The sequence below is a fragment of the Euphorbia lathyris genome, chromosome 3, assembly GCF_963576675.1.
Source record: "Euphorbia lathyris chromosome 3, ddEupLath1.1, whole genome shotgun sequence".
NCBI lineage: Eukaryota > Viridiplantae > Streptophyta > Magnoliopsida > Malpighiales > Euphorbiaceae > Euphorbia > Euphorbia lathyris.
Window position 1 is genome coordinate 39,137,289 of NC_088912.1, and position 21,985 is coordinate 39,159,273.

Genomic DNA, 21,985 nt, shown 5'->3' on the forward strand with positions numbered 1-21,985 from the left:
ACCAAAACACAACGTTTTGGTTAATGAAATACCCCAAAACAACGTAGTTTTGGGTGGTTTTCACCTAAAGTGAGTTCTCACCTAGAAAAGGGTTCTCACAAGAGCCCTCTCCTATTTTATAAATGTACTATTACACATATAATACTAATAAATACAAAATATATTATTTATATATAAATATAGAATAATGTGATCAGTAATGATCAGAAAAACATGGACTACAACCCAAAGTCACGGTTGCCCTTAAATTGTTAAACATTTTCCCTAATTACAAAAATCATTACAATCAAATTCTTATTAGCGTTACCATCTATTTATATGAAGAAATATATATGATCATATATGCAACTTGAAAAGTCGTTATACCGAGTCAGATAAAAGATAATGTAAAATAACATTAAAAGAGGTTGGATATAAACAAGCAATTTCCAGATTGTTCCTTGTTCATAAAAGTCACAATGTACTTCTTCAGTTATTGCATTAATTGTCTGTGCGGATGAAATCATTTTAGCAAAAAAAAATCAACAATAGAACCAAACCACTTATGAATCCAAATACCATGACATAATCAACCATTGTATATACTACCCATTCTGAGATTTTAGAGTCTAACAAACAAGTAGTAAATGAAGGTTTTAAAAAAAAAAGAAAGTGTAATCACCTTTTTTTTTAATATAAATAAAATATACAGTAGGAAATTGTGTAAAATAAAAATTACTTGTAAATGGTCTACTTTAGATTATGGAAAAATAAACTCCAAACAGACCAAAATTCTGGAAATTCTTAATATTTGAAATCCAAAATTCTAAATCCACACACCCACAAAACAACTATAAAAAAAAAAATCAGAATTATAAATTTCACAAAAGAAAAAATAAATAAATAATAAGATTACCAAATTCACAAGAAAAAAACATAAACCAATTTACTTTTAAAGAACTACAGTCTAATTGCTGACTGCATTTTCTAATTTCATTCTTTTAAAAGTTAATTGGACTTTGCTACTTTGGGCCTCCCTCCTTTGGGTCCCAGGTGGACGCCTCTAATGCCCGTGGATGGGGGCCTGATTATATATTTGTTCTTTAATTGTAAGGATTGGATCTGTTTGACGAAAGAATACAAAATAATTTGAGGACCTATATATAAATACCTCTCACATTTACGACAATGAACAATTTTACTTTTAATATTATCAAATTAGGCTAATCTGATAAATAATTTATCAAACTGTCTTTTCGATCATGAATCTTGCCATCTATATTTCACATGTGAGTCATTTTATCACTAATTAGTAACATATCATAAACATATGATTTGACGTGAAAAAAATTAAAAATAAATAAAAAATATACTGTCTATTGTACGAGTTGGGCAAAAAAATCTCAAATATTTTGCCGAATTTATAAATATTAATTTCCATTTCTACCATTAAATCACAGAAAATATGAATTTTTTTTAAGACAAACTGATATGCAAGTGGTTCAGAATAAGGAATAAACTATATGTACTTTATAATAATGTCTGAAATTGACCCGACTTGACAACATTAGAGGTAAAATTCCACAATTTTAAACGTTATGGATAAAATTACGTATGACTGTAAACATTAGGGGTATTATCCCAATAAAGAGAGATTGATGTTGGCTTGAATTTTTCATGAAAAATTAATTAAGTAATTACCTATTGTTTTGTTATTGTATTATATTTATAATTTTGAATAAATTAATATGCCATCTTTGATATTTTATTTTTCTTGAAAAAAACCATGGATTAAATGAAATCTGGAGGACTAACAAATTTATGGAGCAATACTATTTGCAGAACGACTAGCAAATATAACACTATCATCATTCAAACGAATGAAGCATTGTCCTATTGTTAATATTAAATTTCTATTTTTGAATATATTAATATGCAATCTTTGATATACTTTTTTTTTTTTTATGGGAAATTTGCAATTTCATTAATCTTTGATATACTTTTGAAATATTGTTATCTGAGTAGATATCTTATATATGTTTTCATGTTATCTATAGATAAAATGCCCAAAAAATAAATCTTAAATATTTAAATTCACAAATTTATCTTTTATGAATCCAACCCTATCTGTAAATCTTATCATACTTCAACTAGTGCATGTAATCAATAATTTAAATTTTTTTTATCATAAAGTTTATTTGTATTTATAGTAGTTAAATGAAGTAAAGGATTATCATGTTTTTGAAATTATGAAACCAAGATAAAGAGAAAATAAGAAATATCTTTAACATATTCCACGCTTCCCACCTTTAACAAGATGTATATTTTTCGGCATATTCAAAACAGAGTTCATCATTTCAATCCAATTTTAGATAACTCATTTTCTGGTCAAATTTTACTCTAAATATAGTTAAATTTCCTAAATTACATCATAAACTTATCATTATTGGTCAAATAACACATCTATTATATATATAAAGTGCGAAACTAAATTAACACTTGGCACGCAATTAGAGCATTAATGTATGATGTGGCAGCATAATAAAATACATGCTAATGCGTCAATTTTAGAATTTTTAGAATTTTATTAATTAAATACATACAACTAAGCTACGGCAAAGTGATATCTTCTTATTCTCCAACTGCTTGCTATATTTTCGGAGAAATTGGCTCTCTGTATACGCATCTATAATCGCAGGGAAGTCGATATCTTCATCTTCTCCAACTCCTTGCTACATTTTCGGAGAAACTCCCTCTATACATATTCCTCAAACCTCGCCCTTATTCTCTCTATTATTCCTTCTAAGCTCACTGTAAATTTTGTACTTCCTTATTCATCTGAGCTCTCTGTTAAAGGTTTGATACCTTTATTTTATCTCTAATTTTTTAATCGATTTTTTTAAAAAAAAAATTTAGGGTCATTTTAATTTCCTTAATTTAGGTTTTGCTTGGATTTGGAGGTTATGCCGGTGATAATGATACCGTTCGTGTCGGTGGCCTACCAATCCTCTCTTGGCCGACAGAGGTCTTTCTACCGTCATCTCTAAGCCTAAAGGCGCTTCTGGAGATTTCCTTTCTTCTTCCTTGGGCCGATGGCAGAATAGAGGTTCCAATCCGGATTTTCGGTAAGTGTATAAAGTTCTTTATCCATTTATTTGAAGTGATAGTGTACAAAGTTCTTTATCCATTTATGTGAAGTGATGGAGTGATTTTTCTTGGATATGCTTTTTTTCTCCTTACAGCTCTGATATGCGGTGTAAGTTCTGATATATATTTTTTATGTTAAAAAATTATGCATGATTATTTATTTGCTTAAGTTTTAGGAATGCTTTTGTGGTAGCACAATTCACTGCTAGAAAGCATTAATCCAACTGCTGCTTATAAGGATGATGAAACATGGTTTTCTTTCCTGGTCGGCCGTTAATTGTATGATTTTCTTTTAATTCCTTAAGGTTTAATTCCGGTTATGTTTTGTTTCTCTTGCATTATTATTATTATGCAGATGCAAATCTCTGTTTGCCAATTCCACCTGATGTAAGAGGTAAGTTTTTAAACTTTTGTTCTATTTCAACCGGATTCTGATCAAAATAATCTGATATGTTGTCGGGCTAGAGTAAGATTTCAGTCCACATTGTGAAAAGTTAATTATCATTGCCTTATTTTGTATTGCTCTTATTTTATTCATTTAATTGATAAAGTTTGTTTAATTGTTTATTTTTTCTCACTTTTTTTTTAGTTCTGATTTGTATTTTGACTACATGTATTGCAGTATAGTATAGAAGAATATCTGGTGAATTTTCCTCAGATTTGCTTTTACAAAACTGATTAATAGGGATGCAAAACCTTTATATGAATTTCATTATGACATACTTCTTCAATAGAAGAAAAAAACCATTGCAGTATCCAAAACTCATGTGTAGTTTGAGGCTTTGTCTTGGTTCAAGGGATTACTCTGTTTTTTTTAGGGATAAGGTGCAAAAATGCCCCTAACATTGATAGCCAAGAGCAATAATACCCTTAACGTTAGAAATGGTACAATTAAAGGTCCAAGATTAATAACTTAGTCCAATTTTAACCTTCTTAACAGATCTTCTTTACTCAGTTTGAACTTTCCGTCTCTTTGCTGTCAGCTAATAAAATTGCATCCTTCTAAAATTAATAAATATCATTTATATCCTCATATTCTTCGTCTCTGTGGAAAACCTAAAAACCCTTCCAAAACCATTTTTCAATCTCTTAATTTGGAAGCCTAAGAAAGGAATCGAAGTGAAATAATAATTAATAATAATAATAATAGAAAAGTTGAGTTGAAATTGTAGATTTTGGTGTTCTTAGTTTTTGGAAATTGGGATTCTTTATATATGACGGGTGGAAGTTGATCCAGAAATGTCTAATAGGAACCTTAGAACTCCATGGTTACCATATTAATGAAGTGGGGATTTCCTGATGAGGTAGAGCGTGTTTGGTTCTATATGCATGCGCTTGACCAATGCTCCTTGAATTCAATTGTTACGAGGTTTTGCTCAAATTCACGCTTTGATGTTGAAAATCTTAATTTTCATTAATGGTTTCTCTTCTTGACATATATTCCAAATGTGGGTTTGTGAATTGTGCAGAAATGGTGCTGAGGAATGTTACTTTTAAAAATAGCTTGATTACATGTTATGGGATGGAGAGTATTGAATTTGGAAAAAGTGTTTTACACACTTAGGTGGGAGGAGATGAAGATATGGGTATAAATGTCTTAGAGTTAATTTTAGTCAAATGCGATTTTATTAGGTGGGAGTCAATTTACTGAAATTTTGAATGTCTAAAGAAGATTTAAAACTGGACTAAGTTATCAACCTTGGACCTTTAATTGTACAATTTCTAACGTTGAGGGTATTATTGCTCTTGGCTATCAATGTTAGGAGTATTTTTGCACCCTATCCTTTTTTTATTATCTGAATATAATTTCTCAATTTAATTTCAAATTTATTATTTCAATTTATTTATCTATTCAATAACACAAAGTCATCAAGAAGTCTCTTCAACAAATCCTTCTTACTCTTTATCTTTGCCCCACTCTCAGCTGCCCTACGCATATCCACTTAGAAGTCCAAAACTGTTGAATCCAAGTTCTGTTACTACAAATTTCAAAGGCATGTGCACGTTATTTATCTGTTTGTTTGTCTGTCTTCAGAGAAGATAGGGGGTGGTTAAGAAATTCTTAAGTTGGAATTAGAGTTGGATTCTACCAATTATGTGGTATATACTGTTTTCCTATTTATTAAATTGATAGGGATTGTTAATTCTGATAGATTATTCACTTTAATGCTTTACATGAATGGTGAAGTTAGAATTTATTAAGTACAGATTGCTTTGGTTCTAATTTTTACAACTGCACTTTATAATTTGTTTTTTTTTATTATTTTAACAAAATTGATAACTAATCTAATTTTCTAATTTTGTTTTTACAGATAAAGTTCAAGAGATGGAGATAAATAGGGTTTCATGAGCTGGGAGGAAAGATTTGAAACAAATCCAAGAGTTTATTTCAAAGACATTAATAGAGTTGTTTATTTTAAGTCTTATTTTATAGTGGGTTCATGGTAATTTCTCTTCATGTTTAACATATGATTTCTATGCATTTTGATGTACTTTTATTGTGTTTCAAAATGTTCCATTATTTTCATTATTTGCAATGTCATTCTTGCAGCATAATTTTTACATTAAATATAATTTTCCTCTGTCGAATGAACAAATGTAATTATAAATATACTTTGTACAATACTAATCCTAGAAATATAATACGTTAGTAACAAACCTCTATGCTTCTACAGATCAATATTTATGTTTTATTTCATAAATGAATTATTAATTTAGTAATGGTAAACCCATATCAAACTTTTTAGCTATTTAACGTTAGAAAATAGTTTTATTTTAACTGTGCTTGAACTCCTTCGGTCTATTTCTTTAGTATGGTCTTTAAATATCACCTAATCAAATTTTCCATTTTTTCAAAGACTAATGAAGAGTGGGTTCACTCAAGTTGCTAATTTAATTGAATTGGAGATATTACTGGTAATGTTCTGGGATTATGGTTATAATCAGCACTTAAGAGTAATGGGCCTTTGGGTTTTGAGTAATTAGATAAAAAATGCAAAATTAACAAAGTATTTTCAAACTCTTTGTACATCCTTGTGTGTGTGTATATATATATATATATTTACACTTTTTGTAATAGTATTATTAAGAGGTTTAAATTATTTATATTCGTTTATTTATTTATTTATAAGTTTTTTTTTTGGCATATCTTAAGAATTTGTTTATAACTAATTTGTTTATTAATTGAATACAATGATTACTTTGTTTTTGACAAAGTAATTACTTTGTTTTTTTCACCATTGGATGATGGTGGATTTTAACAAAGTAAGTCTATCCAATGGTGTTAAAAATAAAGTAAGACTTACTTTATAAAAATAAAGTAAGCATAACCTAACCCCAAAGGGTATAAATTTGCAAACCGAAGACAAAATTAAATTAATTGTGAAGCTTCAATATTAACTAATATATATATATATATAAAAATCAAGAGATAAACCCAAATCCTCTAATTGATGACTTCAAAATATTACTATTTATTTTAACTAATCAGTTACATATCAATTAATAAATTAATAGTTTGCTATTTAATTTTTTGAGAAATTTTAAGTTTGATATTTTTAGCTTTTATTTTCTTATCAAATTATAGATAAGTGAGTCGTTCCTATATCATAGTTTATATATATATTTTTTTAATATTAAGTGGAGTCATTCATATATTTATCTATATATTTAATTATACTTTTAAATAGTATTTTACTATTATTTAAAATTTAATATTATATTGTTTTAATAAATTTAATATAAAGTATATTAAAAAAAATAAATATAGAGTACATATACATTAATAATAAATATTTTAAAAAAGTAGAATGTATATAAAAAAAATAGAATGCTAAATGAATATATACGTTTGTTTATTTTTCAAATCCGTGCATTGCATGGGTGTACAGCTAGTTCATTAATATATGTACACCATATTTTAAGTAAAATATTTGATGAGGAGCATCTTTCATCATTATAAAATAATGGAAGAGAATAACAAAACAAAAAAAAACATAATAAAGAAGGAAGAAAAACTACAAATCTGGAATTAGAATCGGTAACCGTAAAATTACAGATTATCCTTTATACAGAAATTTTCACATGCACCTTAATGAATAAGTGAATTTGCTCATTCACCTTTAGATATAGGCTTATCAAATCTAAACCTCAGGATGCTTTGAATTTCCGCCTTAGGATTCTAATAAGCCTAGATCTAGTGGTGAATGAACAAATTCTACATACTCATTAAGGTGCATGTAATCAAGACCGATCCTTTATATATATATACACTCTAACCGTAACGGTAATAAAGGATAACATCACAATAGATCCTTAAACTATTATAATATTATAATTGAACCTATAAACAACACATACTCTATTATCCTCCCACAAGCTGGATAATGTAGATCCACTAATTCTGTAAAAACTTTGGTTGGTAAGGGTTTAGTGAGTAAACCGGTCATCTGCTGATTAGTTTTGACAGATAACAATCGAACAGGGCTAGCTTGGAATTTCTCTCACAAAAAAGGGCAATCGATTTCAATATATTTGAAGTGTTCATGAAAGGTAGAATTATGTGTGAGGTACACTGCAGATTTGTTATCATATTATAAAGGACTTATTATGTCTTGTGGAAAACGAATCGTCTGAAGTAAATAAGTTAATCATTGAATTTCACAAGTAGTAATCGTCATTGCTCTATACTCTGCTTCAATAGATCTTCAAGAAACAACATTTTGTTTCTTACTTTTCAAAGAGATCAATGAATCTCCAAGAAAAATGGCATGATCGGTGGTGACAGATCTCCAAGTATCCTAACATCCTACCCAATCGAATCAATGAAACCTATTAATTGAATCTTGGAAGTAGAAGGAAAGAAGATCCCTTGTGCAAGGCTAGCTTTAACATACTTAAGAACTTTCATGGCTACTTGTAGGTGAATGTTGGTTGGTTTAGAAACTGACCGAGTTTATTAACTGTAAAAGTTATATCGGATCTCGTCATAGTTAAATAAAGCAACCTACCTATCAGTCTTCGATATGCGGTCATATCCTCAAGAACCTTGCTTGCATTCTTTGACATTTTAACAGTGGAATCCATATGTATAAGTGCAGGGTTTGAAGCTAATAATCCAGAATCCTGTAAAAGTTCCAAGACATATTTCTTTGATTAAATATAATTCCAGTTTTACTTCTAGCCACTTCAATACCTAAAAAGAATTTAAGAACCCTGAAATCCTCAATACTAAACGCATGATCCAAGAACACTTTTACAACTTCTATCTCATGTGAATCATTCCTAGTCAATATGATATCATCAACATAGACTAGTAAACATGTTATTTTAGCACATATTTTCTTAAGAAACAAAGAATAATCAAATTGAGACCGAGAATATCCATAAGAAAATAAAGCATTTGTTGACTTCACATTCCATTATCTGCTAGCCTGCTTGAGCCCATATAAGGACTTATTAAGCTTGCAAACTTGATTCTTTTTGTCATTCTTGAAACCTTGAGGAAGAACCATGTATACCTCTTCCTCCAAATCACCATGAAGAAATACATTATTGACATCAAGTTGAAATCGACCCCAATTCTGACTAGCTGCTACTCCAATCAACAATCTGGATGTTGTCATTTTGACAACAGGAGAAAACGTTCTTTGTAATCAATACCTTCTGTTTGATTATATCTCTTTGCAACCAGATGTCTCTTGTATCTCTCAAGAGTTCCATCGGATTTTAGCTTGATTTTAAAGATCCACCGGCTACTAATTAGAACCTTACCTAGAGCAAGTCTACCACCTCCCATGTGTTATTTAGCTGTAGAGCCTTGATCTCTGCATCCATTTCCTCTATCCAATATAATTCTTTAACAGTTTGACTGTAGTTTTTATGTTCATGTATGATTGCCAAATTACAGATATATGCTGAGTAGGAACAAACTTATTAAAAGAATCAACATCAGCTAAAGGATAAAGAAATGTGTTAGACTGAGGCTGAGTGGAAGAATCAAACATCACATTGCAATGAAAATCTTTTGAATAACTTAGAAGAACTTTAGTCCTCCTAGTTGATTTACATACAAGAGGTGCATACTCTATTATAGGAATAACAGAAAGTATCAAAATATTAGCAGAATTGAAAATGATTTACATACAAGAGGTGCATACTCTATTATAGGAATAACAGAAAGTATCAAAATATTAGCAGAATTGAAAATGAGATTAATGTTAAGTAAACTGTGATCAACAACATGACTCCCCCCTACATTTGATAGACTGCGCATACCTTGATCAACATAGGATATATAAACTAAATGAGGCCTGTCATTAGAATTTGCAAAAGAGGAAGTATAATATACTTAAATCCTAAAAACCATCATTGGTATCATCATTAAACAACATATAACCTTTCATATTAGACTGATAACTAAGGAAAACACAAGGCAATGCACACATATCAAACTTTTTTATGACCCCCCAATAGTTGCATAAGCTAAACATCTAAAGACTTTCAAATTTCCATAACTAGGAGCATACTTATATAAGACATCATAAGGTGATTTATTATCTAACATAGCGAATCAACTCCAGCATATCAGTATAGATCCAAAAGTTAGGGAAAACTATGATCTCCCCAATAAATCTTTTTTACTCTTTTGTAAGAGCCCAAGGAGCCACCCAAGTCTTCTTATTACCGGGATTTGAATTCTAGTTGGTTTTAAAAGGAAACCCCTTTTGATAAAGGCTATCAGAAGAGCTCGTCTTGGATCCCAACCAAAACCACTTAACTGTGAAGCTTTTGATTCTATCTACTTTACCTGATAAGAGAGATGGACACCAAAGCCTAGAAGATCAGCTTTTTAAAAGCCAATAGCAGAAATCTTGTCCCTTTCTACTAAGCGGCTTCCATAATTGATGAACAACGACCCCGTTTAAGACAAGTCCTAGGTCAGAACATAGTTTACCTAGCGCCAATAGTTTTAACCTGGCGTTTGGTGATAGTTGACACAAACACAAGTGGAAATCTTCCAACACGATTACGATGGGATCCAGAAGATGTAATATCATACCATATGTTAAAAATCAAACATAAACTCTCATGAAATCTTCATTGTCTTTCTAGAGGCCTTCATTAACATGTTGCCCATGGCTGGGAAGATGCATCTCCAAGTTGTCGTGGTTAGGGAATTCAACTAGCAGATCCACCAATTGAGAAGCCGTCAAACTAGAGCCTTGATCCCCCAGACATTAGGGTTATGCTTCTTTTCAACCACAACCTTTTTCCTTACTAGTTGCCCCTTTAGTCTGTTTGGAGGCATGATCTCAGTATCGCAGGAAGAGGTCGGAACAATTTCTATCGAGGTTGAGGGCATGCGAGAGTTCTTTCGCTTCAACACATCCATACAATAAAAAGACAACTGATAGAGAAAGAACACTTAATTTTTTGCTAGGGAGAAAATGAAAGTTCTGAGTGCAAAGAGAAATTCAAGAGTCGGGAAAGAGAAATTTAACTCCAAAAGTTTGCTTTTATAGGCATTTTTAAAAATAGCAGGTGAGAGGTCACCATCAATGAAGAGACTGTTTGTATTGGTGGTCCTTGGAAATCACGAACCTTTCTGCCTACTTTCACTTGGGTTAAGGCGCTCAAATACATGTGTCGAGCATCCCATGGAATCAAACAACGGTCATAATAATGCCTATTAGGAAGAACTGCATGCCTACTCAGGGCAACAAAGTTACATGACGCAATGTTCCACCTACTCCAGAAGGCAATTGATCATATGTGATGAAGCCTCCCTTTCACCGTTCTAAATGGAACACCCAAAGGCCAGCTATCTATGGAATGTCAAACCATTCCTCAAATGACAAGGTTCCACGAGGCCTTCGACGATCGAAGCCCTAAAAACCTCGATATTCAAAGGGGAGTGAGACATATGATATCATGTAAATACTATCCGTGTATACGTGTCCTCATCTTGAACTAACAGGGACATCAGAATCAATTGGAGCCATCAAATTGAACTAAATAAGAATAGACCCCACCTCAGACACGTGGACCAATGTGAGGGCATCCAAGTCCTCGGATTAGAACCCATTAATCCAGCCTAGGATTAAGGAATATCAAATCATGTATAAAACATAGTACCTAAAATATGTCCATCATCTAACTGTCTTTCGAGGAATCTAAGGAGAACATTACTTGATAGATTTATCCTTGAACATCCTTTAAATACAACATGACACTATAATCAATATATATACAGTAAAACCTCTATATAGGAATACTCTATATAGGAATAACCTCTATTTTATTATAAAAAAAACTTGGTCCCAACTTGGGCCAGTTATAAATAGGAATAACCTCCCAAACGTTATTTGTTATACACTTTTCAAGTTCCACCTTTAGAAACTATGTCTATATATATATATATATATATATATATATATATATATATATATATATATATATATATATATATATATATTAAGAATTCAAACTAAATTATAAAAGATTAAAAAAAACTATTGAAATTATCTATGAGTTGGAAACACAAACTACAACTTAAAATTATAAATATTTAGTATTCTTATTGATGTTTACATTTTCCCATAAAACTCTTCCAATTATCTATATATTAAAAACCTAAACTCTAAATTGAAATTCTAAATACTTTGTTCCATTAATGTCTATTGTTATACATTATATATAAATCATGCATGCCTATGATAATCTTAACCAATTTCAAGTGGTATTATTTCATATTCCTTAACCATGCCTCCAATTTAAAATTTTATGTGTTGAGAAATTTTATTATGCAAAACTCTATTTAGTAATAACCTCCCAATTGTTATACAAATAGTCTGATACCAAGTGTATTCCTATGTAGAGGTTTTACTGTACACACATTTATTGCAATTATTTTTAGGTGCTTAGTACTCTATCCTATAACTTAGATATTGGAGTCAGATCATCTATCAACGGCATCTAACTGAGCATATTTCTTTCTTATTTTAGACACCGAAAAATTTTCTCAGAAGACGAAGTATTGTCTCACCTATTATGAGGTATTATAGATTGTGTAGGAATAGGAAATGGAGTGCATCAAGATAAAAATAGAGTAAGATAAGGATAACCACAAATACAAAAAAGGACAATATCTATGAGTTTGGAGGGGTGAAGTTAGCACCCTCTTCTCTAGCCAAATAGAATCCAAGAGGTTTGTAGCAATTATTTATTTCAAAGTTGCAAGCCATAATAATTGAGCTTATAACAAACAAGTGAATGACCCACACTTTCCTCATCAAAATTAACCATTTCCTTTTTCTTATTTTCAAATATGTCATTATCTTCAATTCACAACTATATTCCTTTCCTTTCCATCTATAGCTTGTTTTTCTTTGACGTTTTGGACCAAAACAAAGACTATCACTTCACTCTTTAACCCATGGAAAAATTAATCTGTTGGCTCAAATTTCTTATTCCCTTTTCTGTCTAGGGATGTAAAAAGGATAGGACGAAAAATGTATTTCTTATCTCCGTTCTCCGACTAGTCGGTGATTACCGTCTCTATCCCCACAAGTTAAACGGGAATAAATTTATTTCTATCCTCCTCTTCACCGGGATCCTCATTCCCCGTTTATAGATGTTCTAAAACCTTATCCTCATTCCCTACTCCCCATCATTCTCAAGTATTAACAATTATTTTCAAATTTTCCAAACTATAAAAAAACTAAAATTTGAAAACAACTAATTACCTCATTGAAATGTACTTAAATCATAAAAAAAAATCAATTATCACGTAAAATAATCAGAGAACCCTATCAGAAATTAACAGGATAGGGATGGGATCCCGTGGGACTGGAATACCTTTCCCCATCCCGACTATAGAAGACAAAATTATCTTCATCTCCGTCTCATAGGGATACTTATCAAGGATTCCCTGTTCCAAAGGGATCCTTATCAATGATTCCCGTCGCCAACGGAAACGGAAAATCTGCGTCCATTGACATCCTTATTCTATTTCTATCATAAAAAAAGTAATTTTCACTTAACTAAAATAATATATTGTTTTAATAACACATAAAAAATGAAATACATGTGAATTCAAAATCCTTTAAAGACATGAAAAACGGAATACTTAATATAAAAACTCGTGAAAGGGACCTGAAATTTACAAGAACAAATTTTCGCTTAATAGCTAAGTCGTCTGATTTTAACGGTAGACATATGGACTAAGCACAAATTGCCACCTCAAATTTAATATCAATTTTTCTGTCAAATTCCATCAGTAACTTTGATTATTTGAATAAATAAATACTTCGCTCACTCATCTATATATAATAATAAAAATATATTATTAAATTTTAGCTATCAGTTTATGTTATTTTATTTTAAATCAAATGGTTTCGAAGTGGTTGAGAATTTAAATTCTAACACTCTATTTTAATGAAATTTTAATATAAGATGTTGTACAAGCTTCAAGACTAAAGAGAGGAAGAAAGAAGGAAGAGAAAAAGTGAGAGAGAGTTAAAAAATGAATATTAAAAATTTTGATGGTAAAAAAATATTTTCATTGTTAGTTAGGAATTAATTTTTGAGTTTTAGAAAGGTCAAATTAATGATGTGGTGCATTTAACATGGTTGATCAGTCATTTTCTGGTCCTACACACTATAATGGTAATCACCTATCACGTTATATATTTTAGTGTGGAAAATTGAAAATTGTATACTAAGGGAGCGTTTGGTTTGGGGTCTTTAGGAATAGAAATGAGAATGAGAGGGTTTCATCAACTTTGATCATATTTGTTTACAAAAAAACTCATTCCCTTTACCTACTTTAGGTTAAGCCATTACCCCATACCCTTTAGGGAATTGGATTCCCTTTACCCCCATTCCATTTTCTAAACATATCCAAACACATAGGAGAATTAAGGGTGTTGTTAAACCCAGCTCCAAATTCCCACCCCTAGCCCCGTGAAAGGACAAAAATGCCATTTCATGGGTTTTGGGGAGGGAAATTTCTATTTTTTTTGCCAATCCGACACGCGGACGTGTGGCTATCACGCCTCACCGCGTGGTCGGACGTGTGGATATCACGCCTCACCGTGTGGTCGGGCGTGATAGCCACACGCCTCACCGCAAGGTCGGGCAATTGGCTATCACGTGCGACCACGCAGTGAGGCGTGTGTCTATCACGTCCGACCACGCGGTGAGGCGTGATCGCCACACGCCCGCGTGTCGGATTGGCAAAAAAAATAGCTTTTTAACCCCGTAAATAGTTCGTTAAACCCGTAAATAGGCTGTTAAACCCGTAAATAGACCGTTAAACCCGTAACTACAGAATTGTACTTAAAACCTAAAAATACCATACAATTTAGTCCTAAAATCAGTAAAAATAATATAAGTTAATTAATAAATATTATTAATCACAACATATAAAACTAATATAATCTAGTCCAAGCCTCTCTCCTTTCAGCGTATAGATTCTCCAAGTGACGAACACTCGGATGACGAAATAAACGCCATTGGGTGGAAATGGGAGGCACTGGAAACGTAGGATGTAAATAAAGACGTATGTAGTGATGATAACTTCCCAAATGAAAAATCACAATCTCTCGCTCTGGTGGTCTTCCATCGTCCGAACGCATCGGCAGTATAGTGCAACATCCTAACTGTTGTGTAGTAAAGAGAAATATTACTGCATTCAATACAGATGCAGCAGCATATAAGTCATCCGGATTCACCATCCAGTGGGACTCACCACAACCCGCTCCTGCCCATTTAATACGTGTGAGGGTAGCATCAAATCCGTTCCCGTACACTGGCGCATACAGATCACGGTTTGCCCGCATCTCATTCTCTATGAGCACTCTCATCAGCTTCCACTCCTCTTGGTTATAGGTGATGGAATCGGCTAAAACACGAAATCCACAGTTACCATCTGCTACAACATCATGGAATCCAGTAATAAATGGTACGATGAGACCTTGAACCCGGTGTAAATGGTGGTAACCGGCGATATCCGCATCAAATCCGACTGAAAATATTAATATATGAAATTCATCAATAAAAATATATTTACTTTAACTTCAACATATATATTAATAAAATAAAATATACCCGGCATCTGGTTGTTATGCACAGATGAGGATGAGGAACGGCCTCGACTACGACTACTCCTCGAACCTGATGACCGTGCTCGACCTCGTTGACTGTACTCCCATGCACTCGGATTTCGTTTCGTTGATGAATTTCCCTTTGGTCTACCCCTAACAGTGTCTTTGACTTCAGGTTCTTTGAAGCCACTTTGTTCTGGGTTTATCTGATCATGAATCATCATCGATATGCTACGCACCATTGAAGGATCTAATTTTTCAACCTTTTCCACAAGAGAGTGAAAAAACCGGTGATCCTCAGACCCGTCAGCATATACTGGAGCAGTAACTGGTATGTCACTCAACCCTTCAAACGCAAGAGATCTCCAAAAAGGATGGATACGGTCAACACAGACCGATTCATCTGTGTCAATATATGTTTTAAGCTCACATGCACACGGAATGCCATGAGTCATGGGCAACACGCATCCGCATTCACTTACCACATCCATACTCAATCCGTGCATACGCTTGAGATCATCATTTAGTACAGCCAAGCAGTAATGTGAAACGTGTAAGTCAAGATACGTGAAAGGTGCTCCACAGTGATTCACCGCAGATCTTCTTCTCGAGTCCTCGAGTGAGTATCTGATTATATACAGTGAAGGATTACAAAACTAATGTATTAAATTTTAAAAGATTAAAGCAAATAACAGAATAAATGTCTTACTTGATCGCCTCGATCTGAGCCTCAATGTCCTTGTGCACCTTCGCCCACACTGTATCGAGTGCACCAGTAGATGAATTCAACCACTGTTTCAACTGTGCATGTGAACTCTCCACTCGACAGGTTATGGTGTTTCCTAAGTGCAACACATTGTTCGTCCATGCTCGACAAAACTTCTCTTTATGCACTAGCCATGTGGTCTCCACGTACTCTATCACACGAGACCAGTTGGCAGTAGTATTCTTCATGGCTACCACTGCCGCCTCATATTCGGCTACTGTCGGGGCTTCAATTATACGTTTCCATTTGGAATTCATAAAAATTTCACCAAACCTCTTCATTCCACACAACTTGCCTACTATATCTGCCACATCTTTATTAATATGCCATGTGCACAATAAATGATGACTATGAGGAAATACCTCATGAACCGATCTCATCAGTCCTAACTCCCGATCCGTAGCAATGGCTGTCGGATGCACATCAGGTTGGAGCAAAAGCTTCAATTTTTGTAACACCCACATATAACTTCCCACAGTTTCATCCTTCATGATTGCATAGGCGATCAAGAAGTTTTTGTTTGAAGGCGTCATTCCAATGATTTCAAAGAATGGCATCTTATACTTGTTTGTTTTATATGTTGAATCCATACCAACAAACAAGTAATAAGATCGGAACAGTGTGATCGATGTTGGATGTGCCATAAATAAGTGAGTCACAACATTGCTGCCCGGCACCACTTGCGTCCAATGTATGTATTCCTTATCTATAGCAAGCCGATAAAACTGACCGATTACATCCCGACCCTCAAAGCTCTCAGTCCTGATTTTCTCCCTGTAATTATAGATATGTCTTTGTGTCGGGCAATCCTCCGGATGTTTTTCTTTGATTGCAGCAAAAATAGCACAAGGCTTAACTTGAGCTGAACTCATTTCACGAACAAGTTTTTTGGAACCCGGGCTTAGTCCGCTCATCTATCTGTAGCCCTGACGATATACAGCCAACTGATGACAGTGATGTCCTCTATCTCCAGGAATCTCATTCACCACCCAACCGCCCAATTCAGTGATTTCCATAACCTTTATCTGGAATTTGCAACCACAATACTTTGTTTTTGTATTCCTCCGTAGTATAACATCCATATCCATATCCTTTTTCCTTTTATAATTCTTAACACCACGAGCACATTGAACCAATATCCACTTTGACTTGCCCCCCGTCTTGTGCGACGCTGTGGTTAACTCGAACCCGATCCCAATTGTCGTCTGTTTTGCCCAGTTAACAGCTCCATGATATGTTTGAAACGTTTGTTTGGGAAAAAACTGCGAACTATAATCTATGCCGTTTCCGTCAAATTCTTCCCACGAAACCTCCTGTAAATGATAAATAATGAACATTACATTCCAAAACGTGACATTTCTACAGCGTTTCAGTGTCTAAACCCGAAAAAACAGCCACAAATATGCTCGGACGTGTGAGGCGTGATACTCATACGCCCCACCACATGGTGAGGCGTGATGCTCACACGCCCGAGTGCCGAACCAGATTTTTTTTAAATCAAATTACAGAAATCAAAGGAAGTTCAATCGGAAAAATACCTCGACTTCAGACACAACATCACTCCCGTCTCTTCCCGGTGATAACGGATTGCCCTCCATCAAACGTGTTGTCTTTGATTCGGATCAAAATGTATTTGGGAGACTTTGAGAGAGTTTGGGAGGGTTTGGAATTTTCAGTTTTTGGTTAAAGGCGGTTACGTCTTTTTTCGGGGCTGGAAGTGTGAAATTGGGGCTGGGTATAGTAATCCACGGAATTAATGGTTATTCCTTTCCTTTCCTTTAATTTCACTTTCTTGATTTCTTTTCCCTTACCCCTTGTGAACCAAACGCCCCCTAAAGTGTGATACGAGAGAAATGTTATCACGCATGTAATTTATCCTGATATATGGGAAAAAAAATCCAACAATACTTATCCAGATGGAGTCGAATTGAGAATGCTCGGAGAAGAAGAAGATTTCAGATACGAAAAAGATGATGGAGATGGAGATGGACTGAGGAGGGTTTTTTGAGATATCTCGTGAAATTGGTGCGAAATAGAGAATTTTTTACTTTTATATCGCGTCTCAAAGTTGGGGCGCGTTAAACTTTTGAATATATTTTGCTCCGCCAGTGAAATATGAAACTATTTCTTTTTTTTTTATTCACACCAATGGGAAATCCAATATATATTGTGTCATCTGAACATGATGACAATTTTCGCTTAAAATCGCGTGTTTAAGAGATTATAGATATATGTTATCTTAAAGCCACACTTAATTTGAGGTTTTTCCACTTATGATTTCAAATGATACAATTTTAAAAAATTGTCCCTAAAAACATTCAGATAACATCAAAAGAAATGTCTGTCATGTGTATGGTGTCATCCGAACAGGAAAATGACATAGTGTCGTGTCATTATATGATAATAAGGAATTAACCTAGCTTCCCTCTCCCTCAAAGTGTGCGTTGCTTCCCTCCTCTCTCTATCTCTCTGTTCGACATATCTAGCTCGTGGATCAATTGTTTGTTCTCTCGTTCATTGATGTAGTTGAACGTCACTGGTAATACAAGATCATAGTGATCATATCTTCCGTTGCTCAATCACTACTACATATATTTTCACTATAAGAGGTAACCCAATAACCCAAATCCATTATATTTATGATTAAATTCGTTTAATATAAATTCTTCAGACACGAGGGATTTGTGTGCTAAATTGCAAGATATTTCTAAGAGAGAATTGAAGAATTATATTCTCATTCTCATTAAGACTATTCTTGTTTATAAATAAGAGTTCTGTGCCCTTAATCAAAGACATAAAAGGAGGAAGTACAAACAACTCTCATACACCGTGCTCCAAAATTAAAGGGGCCTAATTTTTTTTTATTAGACAATATCTAACTAAATTAATTTTATTATTTATTATGTTAAAAATTAAGTGCACGTTAACTTATCCAGAGAATATCTAGAGTCCAACAGTCTAAATGTCATAAGAAGCCCAATTTTATTTATTATTATTATTAATAATATTATAGTATCTAATTAAATAATTTTTATTATATTTATTATGTCAAAAATCAGTTAAAATATTTTGGTGTTTTATTTTGTAGAAATTATTGTTATATGAAAGTATTAATTTTTTTTTAATGAATATGGTCCAATTTTTTCATTTAGTACAGGGTCCAAAAATATTTAAGACGGTCGTGCTCCTAATGTATCGTTACGTAAACCTGTTATTGCATACTTCCATACTGTCTATTCTTGAAAAGAGTACTAACTTTGATATCGAAGAATCTCTCGCCAATCATTAGTGTCTCCATTGTTTTGCAAGTTCCAATCGGGTTTAAGGGTAGCATAAGCGATTCAAAGGCATATTATTTAGCCAAAATATCACATATAAATATTAAAATATAAAATATGCCATCGGAGTTCCAAAACACGACCTTAAAACCCTAATTTGATTAGATCTACTGCCGCCCATGCTACCACCTTCACCCGTGATCGCCTCCATGGTTCCACGGCCACATTCCACGTTCAACCCGTTCGCCTCCATGGTTCCATGGCCGGATTCCACCACCTCTACATCCCTTGTATGTCATTTCATGTTAGAAAGACAAGGAGTTACATAATGAATCATACATCATGATCAACGAGTCGCAGAAAAGAATTTGGACAAACATTTTTTAAACTTTTATGATTGATTTAAGTTTAGGGTTATATTCTTCTTTAGTATTAATCTGTATGGTCCACTAACTCAACAGCAAAAGTGATTGATCCAACTTTGATGTAAAGTGAGATAGTTTCCTTACAAAAGATACCCACCACAAAACACAATCAATGAATTCTATTTAATAAAAAAATATCACAATTTAAAGACACCATTATCACAATATTATTAAATTCCTACCTAATTTTAATATCAGGATAATTAAAAGTTCTAAAGCTTATCTATGGTACTAATTATTTTATAATTCAAATTAGAAGAACAAGGGTATTAATGATTGACAATGTCTTATCTATATCAACACTTAAGATATCCACATGCACTTCCAATAATCCATCTCATCACACATTCTTTTAATTCTTGGTTTTTCTACATGTTTAATTATTTTTAATAATTGATTTTTTCGAATTTTACTTCCAGCCAGTTTTGCATTGTTATGGCCAAGAGAACCGGTTATACGCTAAAAAGTGCTATAAGAAAAAGTTGATAAATGTTTGCTAAACATAAAATAATATTTAAAGGTTCCACTATGTCATTTTCCCTTTCACATGACACAATGTACATGACAGACATTTATTTTTGTATCGTCTGAATATTTTTCGTGACAGTATTTTAACATTATGTCATTGCATGCGTAATAAAAAACGCGCTCGATTCTCATATGACGTTACGATTACACACTACTGTCATCCAAAGAAAACGCGCGTTTTCGTTAAATTTGATGCGCTCAACAGATGACACCTAATGTCATTGTATGCCGAAAATAAAACAGCGGCAAATGAAATTTCACTTACGCGGTCATATACCAAATTTTAGGCGCTCTATCATTTGACTGAAATTTCAGCTGATATATAAACCCCCTCTCTAATCCCAAACCCCAGTTTAGATTACGCAAGCTTCATCCCTCTCATCCCTCTCTATCTCCATGGTTGATTTCAACATGCAATCACTGGGAGTGAGCTCGAAACACGGTACTGGTAAGCCATATTTTCTTCGTTCCTAGATGTATTGGAGTTTCATTGTTCCTTACTCTATCTTTTCCTCATCTGATTTACTTTTGTGTATGTCGATTTCAGCAGGTGGAATAAGGATCTAGTGATTTTCAGACCTATCGTTGAAAGTTTTAGATCTCTCGCTTAGCTACACTGGTTTTATTGTATTCAGATTCACCGTTGAAAAGCTTGGGTCTTTATCTTTTTTAACCTAGGGCAATACAATGCCTGATGCTGAAGATGATATGAACTCATCTGATTCCTTTTTATTTGAACATAATATTTGCAGGAATAGTAAGAATGCTTCAGTACATGGGAAGGCTGACTGAAGAGATTGTCAATCGGTTCATGCCTTTAGCATATGGGAAGATTTCTTTAACTTAATGAATATATATTAATGTTATGTTGGTTTGAACTGATTGGTTGCATGCATTGTGGGTGGTGCTGCTGAGATAGGTTTACAATATTTCTTCTACTTGGCTTATTATCTGAATGAGTATGTGTGTGTATATGAAGCATGTTGGCTTGTTCATGCTTGATGTTCTACTTAGGAAGCTAGGGTGTGACACTCAGGACATGAAAGTTTCGTTTATCCAATTTGGTAATTCATCAGCCCATAATGACCTTAATAGTCAGGAACAATTACGGGATAATCACAAATAGACTCAATATTTACAAGTCTCTTATGTTGGTAAAAGAAATTCTAACAATGTCAAATAAACAGTTTTTATATGAATAGACACATCTCTATAAAAAAAAATGGATGAAATAACTGTTTGACAAAACAATAATTAAAAACATGAATTTCTGATATTTTAAATTAAAAATATTATATATGAGAAAAGCCATACATAGATGATTGTGAATTGTACAAGAAAAAACTAAATATGATTTTCTTTGTAATTTCCTCTAATAATTATATGGATGTTCATCCAAAAGACTGATCAGACCTAAATCATCTATAATTACACGAGCCTTTTTATGATATTTTAATATCAAATGATAAAATCACCTTGAATGGATAGATTTTTTATAAAATTCCAAGATTACGGGTCTTATACATGCATTTTGTACTAATTTAATGATAATAGCTTATTACACTCGTCATGCATAAAAATACAGGGGCATATTAAGCATGTAAGATTTAATGAAAGATCTGTGTCTATAACTTTATTTTTCAGAGTTTGTTAGAATTATCATAATAACATATATGATATTCATAACATTTGATAAGGGTAAGAAATTTCAAATTTCTTTAATTATAAACGGAACAAGAAAGTGGAAGAAACTTA